Raw genomic sequence first — 7,693 nt, 5'->3', positions numbered from 1 at the left:
TTACAAGTTTATCATTATAAAAGGATGAACATTTTTTATTGTTGTTCAGTTACAGTTGTCCCCATTTTTCCCCCATTGTTCTCCCCTGCCCTGCCCCTCCCCCATTCAAGCCTCCCCTTCGCCCCCAATTGTCCTTGTCCAAGGGTTAAAAGAGTTTTTTATAAAGGGATTTTTAAGAGGTTTTAGTTTTAGTTTTTATTTATTTGTTTAAAGATTGTAGGTAGTGGTTTAAAGAAAAGACTTTGTGAAAAGCAGTCAGTAAAATTGCTACCAAACCAGTTTCTTTCACAGAAAGTATCTATTCCTTTAAGCATTTCTGAAACTTTCTTAGACTGCCTTAGCATTCCAAAGAGTCTAAGTTATACATATTATTACATATTACTTGCCGTCACTTAAACTCCTGTGCAGAACAGTCCAGACAAAAGCGATGCCTCAGACAAGGAGTGGGGAAGGGACAGTGAGCTTCCACGCTCCGTCCCGGGTGCTGTTCTCCCAGCACCTCCCTGTGTTCACCAGCCTGGCCTCTCTCCAGCCTCTGCCCTCCGGGTGTTTAAGGAGGCTTTGCTACATAGGCAGGGTGGGCTAAGTCATTGGCCATTGGTGACTGAATACCATCTTCAGTCCCTCTCCCTTCCTCAGAGATGAGTGGTGGGGTGAGGCTGAAAGTTCCAACTCTAATGTTAGGGTGGGTGCCCCAGCAACCAGCCCCCATCCTCAGGGCTTTCCATAAGTCATGTAAGTTCTTGGGACACAGAAGGAGACAAACAGGAAAGCAGGAGCTGCCCCTGGGAGAGAAAAGAGCAATAACCAATGGGTGCCCCAAAGCCAAATTCACAAAAGTCACGATTCAAAGAATTAACTCTTACAAATATTTTCTTCTGCTAACGTGAATTTGGGGAGGAAAGGTCAAAGTGAAGTTTTACCTTGCTCTCTCAACTGGGCAAAGATCCTCAACGGAGATCTGGGAGCTGACTTTGCTAAGAATTCTCACCCTCTGCCAGCATCTGCCAGATTTCCGGGATCCCATCTGCAGTGTCTGGGGTAAGCGGTGGATCCCAGAAGGTCCCCTCTGAGTTGCCAACACTGTGGAGCAGAGAAAAGTTTCTCTCTATCCTTCTGCGTTCTTGGTTGAGGCTTCCTGTAATAAAAGAAAAACTAGCCCTGGCTGGTGTGGCTCAGTGGATTGAGTGCTGCCCTGTGAACCAAAGGGTCTCGGGTTTACCTGGTGGAGGTTTTCTGAAATCCCTAACAAAGCCCAGAGGATATGAGGACATGATCTCTCTCACGGAGCCACCTCAACAGCTCCCAGTTCTCACCTTCCAGAGCCGAGTATTCTGGGAGTAGGACGGTTCAGGCAGAAAGACAAACATCACTTGGAGGATAATATTCAAAGCAGCCTCAAGACACACAGCGTGGGTGTTGTTGTCAAGAACCAAGGCTGTGAAACGCAAGGATGGCAGCAGGGCAGCTCCCCCCTCCCCGGAGTACTGTTTATTTTCCCCGTACACACTTAGGTTGATTTGGGATATTTTAAGACCAGTGGGATGAGAATATCCTTTTATGCCTGAAGACACTGAGAGAGGGATGGTAGAGCACAGGAGTTAGCCAATGAGATTTGGACTAGGTACCCTTTTTTCCCTAAAGGATATTAATGAAGATGTCTGTAAGGCAACAACTCACCTACATACAATGATAAGAAGAAATGTAAGGACTATAAAAAAGAGTTGGTTGAGAAATCGTAGGTGAACAGGAGTTGAACTTGAAAGTGAAGTGAAGGAAATATTTGAACTAGAATGGGGTCTCTCCTCCTCATGGACTCGAAGGCTTATAAATTAGAAGTGGGTCTGTCAGGGTCTGAGAGATGGAGGAAGGCGACAGGGGGCTCTGTTAGGGGCGCAAATGCGGGGTTCCCCACTCGAAAGGACCACACCTGCTGGCGAACACAGACCCACTGCCCCGCCTTCCTTCAGCTCCTTTTAGGAAATGCTTATGAGGCGTCACAAAGCTCTCAAAATAGCATTTACATTTGCTTAGTAAGCACTTTGGCTAAATTATAAGTATACTCCGAGTACCCTGCATAGCAGAGCATATTTTAAAAGGCACAAAACAATCTCTTAACCATTTGGAAGAGGTTTTTAAACCATACTTGCTTTCCTTCTGGTGAGCACTGGGTGGCGATGTTACCTAGATTGAGTAAAAGTATCGTCTAGGAAGAAAAGGAAGCTACTTGAAAGAGTTTGCATTTGTGGAATTTTTATCCATTTAGTCTCTCTTTGGCACAAAAGTCATCCAACTTTTCACTAAAAAAAAGGAATCAGAAAAGGATTACACCAACCCCTAATTAGTAATAAAAGGAAGATGTGAGAAGCAGAGTACAAAAAGAAAAAGCGAGGATTTGGTCATGGAAAGCTGTCTTATTAGTAATAAATTCAGCTGATAGTGAATTTAAGCATAGCTGGGGTCTACCGCCTTCTTCAGATTTTAAAAATCTCATTCCTTAGCAAGGTGAATGTCTCTTGGGCCTTCAGGTGGTTCAGCTGGCCTAATCAACCAAAAATCGGAATGGGAAAGGGCCATCCCTCCCACGGTCTTTCTGTGCTGCCCTGCGGGTGGGCTGTCCGCCCAGGCCCCTGCACTCTCCCTGTCGTGCCGGACTCTGCTTCCAGGGCGGGCCTGTCCTCGGGAAGGGCACCCGCAAGCCACAGCCGCTCTGCCTGCGCCCGGTGGTTAGTTTGATTTGAAGAGAAGGTGGGAGTCCCATCTAGGTCCTGGATTCAAATCTTGTTTACCAGTCAAGCTTTTTATTATTAAAATATTAGGGATATTTGAAAATCTAGAACAAAAATGAAATAAATAAAATAGCATATGTAAGTTGGTTCATTTTAAGTCAGAGGAGAGAAATTCCTTGAAAATGATGTTATTAATTCAGAAACTTTGAGAGTGTGGCCCAGGCATTAGCATTTTTGAAGATTTTACTTATTTACTTTTAGAGAGGCGGGGAGGGAGGGAGAGAAACCTCAGTGTGCAAGGGGTCAGTTGCCTCTCACACCTCCACGTGGGGACCTGGCCTGGAACCCACACATGTGCCCTGACTGGAAATCAAACCGGCAATTTTTCAGTGTGCAGGCCAGTGCTCAGTCCACTGAGCCACACCAGCCAGGGCGGGCATTAGCAATTTTAAAAGCTCATGGATGTCTCTAATGTACAACCAGAAGTGAGAACCCATGATCTACACTGCACTGGACTTAGGGGACACCAGCCCTCTTTAGCCCAGGGCTTCTCAGATACGCAAGCGAGTGAGAAATCTTCTCTGAATGTCCATAGCAGCCTCACAGCTGGTGTCTCTCTGTTCTCTCCCTCACCTCTTCCTCTCTCTTTTTGTTTATAACATTTCTTCAAATAACCTTAGTAGTTAATAGTAGCAGAAACAACCCATACACCGAAATAATGTATTCAATATTCTAATTTAGCTTTTAAAGAAAATATTTGTTTTTCACAGAAAGCTGGAAGGTCCTGCCAGGTAGCTCAGTTACTTAGAGCATCGTCCCAATACACCAAGGTTGCAGATTTGATCTCTGGTCAGGGCACATACAAGAAGCAACCAATGAATGCATAAATCAGTGGAACAACAAAGTAATGTCTCTCTTTGCCCTCTTCTTTCTCTCTAAAAAATAATCAATCAGTAATTTTTTTAAAAAAAGAAAGCTGGAAGGACCTAGGTGAAAATAACTAAGTTAAGTTATTTGCATAAAACTCACCTGGGAGTGGGGTTTAAGAATCTGCATTTTAACAAGTGTCCTAGGTGATTCTGATGCAGGTGATCCCCAGCCCATTATCGATACCCTTACAAAACACTAATTTCTAAGGTCCAAAGACTCAATAATAACCAAGGAATATTCATGTTGTAAATACTAATTAGTCAGCATTTACTTCATGCCTCAAACCACTGAAAGAGAATTAAAAATAAAAACTAATAATAATTCATAATAATCCCCATGACAACCTTAGGAGATGAAGAGTGTTGTTACCCCAATTTTTACAAATTAGGAAACTGAGGCACAGAAAGGCTAAGTCACTTGCCCCATCCACTACAGCAAGGAAGTGCATTTGCACCCAGCATTCTGGCTACAGAGGTGGTGCTCGTAACTCTCCTCCCCCACCCCCCATACCACCCTTTCCACCGATACATGTAAGGAAGTGCACACTGTTCCCAGCTTGATTTCTGCTGAGCCCTTCCCAGGAGCCTGAGAAGAGAACAGGACTACATGACTGCGTGAAACACACAGGAAATATTTTACTAGCGTCCAGATGGAGAAACAGGTAGGGTAAAAACATTTCAGTAGAAATCCAGGGCCCTCCTCAGTGAGCCCACTCAGGCACTTATGGCGCCCCTGTCATGGTAGCACCTGCAGTCAGTCCCCCAGCCTCAGAGGTACTGCCGGCCCCGGGGGGTCAGGCATCTCATAGAGGACCCAGGAGCCCTCCAACACATGGAGGGAGTGGATCTCACTGGAGTGGAAGCAGTCATAAAGCGAGGAGCAGTCCGCAGTGAACTCCACCATCTGGCCTCTGTCATCTTCCCTCTTGTGGAGTCAGATCCTGTGGGAGCTAGACTGTGGATTCAACAATCAGCAAATGAGGAAAAGTCAGGAAATCTAGCCTTTAGCAAATAAACACACACAACCCTGGGGGGAGGGACATTTCTTTGTCTTTTCTATATCAAATGTGACTAAGATAAAGAAAGAGAGTTCCAACACCAGGGCTGCCGCGTACAGCTGGGTAGGTCGAACACTGGAACACTCAGAAGGCACATAGACCGTGACCTGAGTGATGTTCCCTTGAGTTTTTTGAGCCACAGCCTATGTCAGCCATGCTGGCTCTATTCAGTACCATTTTTAAGTAACAATTTTATATGTTTGTTTTACTCTCTCCTTCATAAACTTATGGCGGCCTGGGGCTCTCCATATTCGATTATATAAAATAATAACATTAAAATAAAAAGACAAATATATCACTGCCAAAGGCATTATTTTGACTCTCAAACAGCTTCGTAGAGGCTAGGGAGGGAGAAAGTCCAGTTGCTTTTCCTTAAGCTGGGGACAGACCGGTGGCAAGGAAGTGTAGGCAACTCCTTAATGGCCTTCTTTCTGCTCTAAGTCCCATTACTCTAAAATTTTGAAAAGTGGGTGCCATCATAAAGACTAGGTTTCACTTCTTAATTCTAATATATGTTTGGGCAAAACAGTCTTAGGTAATTAATAATACTGGAAGCTCAAGGTCATGAAAGAGGCCTTTACAGATGGATAGATTATAAAACCTGCAGAAAAATGGGAAGGTAATCCGTCAGCTCCAGGCAAATCCTGTCTGTCTGTCTGTCTGTCTGTCTGCCATTGAGCACTCGCCCTTCTATCTGCTTGCTCCTTCCCAGCAGGTGCCGTTCAACATCCTCCTTTTTCCAACATTCAATCCTCTTCGGGGGCGATTCTCGTAAAGAATTCATTCTGTGGTATGACAGACTGCTGACAATGCATCTCCATGGCTGGTAAAGGACTCACGTGCACGTTTTCTAATTTGATCTTCGCCATTCGCAGCCCGAAACATGTGGAGCACCATTTTCAGCCCTTTCCTTTTTTATGAGAAACTGAGGACAGAGCTTGCAGCCTGAGATCAGAAGTGTCAGGGCTGGAAAAGGAAAAGCCCAGATTTTCAGGCTCCTAACGCCAGTCTGGGTCCTATCAAGGCATTAAACTCTCTGAGAGGGTTTTAAACTTCACCAAAAGTGGTACGTGTTCCCCAGGACTCTGTCCTGGTCTAACTGCAGAATCCCTAACGGTGGCATTCGGGGCTGCTGCGGTGGAACTAGGGTAGGAGTGAGCTCCATAGGAACTATTGGAATGACATTGTTGGTTGCTTGTTTTGCCTAATCAAAAGGCAGGACTTGAGAGACCTGATGTTTATAATAAGAGTTTACATTTGGGGGAGGGATGGCTTGTCTGTGCCAGATGAGTTGCATTTATCCGCATCACAACTGCAGGAAGTACCTCCTCCTATTAGCTGCAATTTACAGAGGAGGAAAAACAGAAACAGTCGGAGTAGCTGTCCTAAGGCAACCTGGCAGGAAGGGGTTGCTTAGCCATCATCTTGGCATTCACACTCTGAATGCTATCATGCACTCCTTTTTCCCAATAGAGGTGAGTTTAGTTTTAACAAAGCAAAATAAAATGTCCAGTTAAGAGCATTCCATCACATACTTTCTCAGTGGAAGAAACCTTAAAGATACTAATAAAGGGGGAAAAAATAGAGCCAGAAAAAGGAGGCCACCATCCGACAGTACTGGAGAGTACCTGTGTGACTGCAGGGCGCAGAGGGACCAGGGGGACTGGACTCACACAGGGGATGAGGCGGCAGGAGCACACGGAGTCGCTGAGGCCCATCCACTGCTGGTAGTCGGGGTAGTTGCCGCGCCGCAGGAAGTACTGGCAGCCCTGGTAGTTGGGGCGCTCATAGAGCATCCAGCAGCCGCTGTCCACGCGGATGGAGTTGCAGCGGCTGAAGTAGGGCTGCAGGTTGGGGTGGTTGCTGCTGCACTCATAGCACCGGCCCTGGAAGCCCCGGTCCTCGGGCAAGGAAGGGAACGAGAGGCTCCGAGGTCTGGGCCCAGGGACCCTGCCGGCCTGGGCGCTGCGCTCACCTTCCCCATGGCTGGTGGGCAGCACGGTGCGGGGTCAGTGACTTGAGGGTGGTGCAGCGGTTCTATATAGCAGGCCGGCTGCTGCGTTGGCAGGAACAACACGAAAGGGGCCGGGGTTGGGGTGGGGGGAGGGGTAGTTGCTTGCTGTATGTTTTCTCTCAGACTCTCCAGACCTTTCGAACTGATGACCCGCGTTAAAAGTAATTTGGTGTCCCTCGGGCTTTTAAATGGAATCTGTTCAGGAAATTGGAACTGAGCAAAGGCACTTAACCAAGTTAATAATTGTAATCAAATAGTTGTCTTTTTAAATTTCAAATTGATCTCTTTTTGAGAAACAACTCTGGGGAGTGACCAGGTCTGGGGCCAGAATGAGCTCTAGCACGAGGTGTTTAGATCAGAGCGCGTGTTCTTGGTGAGAGAACGTGGAACATGGGAGTGACCTGCCTTCCCCACAGAACGTTTCAAGTAGGATGGGGTTTCCTCCACGAGAATGTCTCTGTGCTCCTACCTGCTGCGAAGTGGGTGTAGCAGCTGTCGCTGACACCTGAGGAAGGATGGCAGGGGGTAGACCCTGGGGGAGGAGGGGCCTGGCCTCAGCCCTGCTCCTGGAGCCTGAGCAGGACCAGGGACATGCGCGGACACTTCTGCACGCACGTGCCCCCCCCCACCCCCGCCCCCAGGCCTGGAAAGCCCCCACTTCGGAATTCATGAGGTGACTCTCTGGTGGTTGTGAGTCACGCTGCAACTATCTAATAATTTTGCAAATGAAGTGCTAAACTTATACCTATCTGCTGACAATTGCAAGATAACATACAAGTATGGCAGATTTAAAATCCTACAATTCTGCCTTCTCTACCTTTCCCAGCCCTTGTTGCTCTCCAGTTAAGTTTCTGGTTCCAGGGACTGGGATCTTCCTTCCTTCCCCCAATACCTGCCCCACCCCTAGCAGCTCCTAGTGCCCCACTCTTTTTAGAGTAAGACTTCTCCATCTCATCCTATTTT

The sequence above is a fragment of the Phyllostomus discolor genome, chromosome 4, assembly GCF_004126475.2.
Source record: "Phyllostomus discolor isolate MPI-MPIP mPhyDis1 chromosome 4, mPhyDis1.pri.v3, whole genome shotgun sequence".
In the NCBI taxonomy this organism is placed as follows: Eukaryota; Metazoa; Chordata; class Mammalia; order Chiroptera; family Phyllostomidae; genus Phyllostomus; species Phyllostomus discolor.
Note: the sequence above shows the minus strand (reverse complement) of the source record.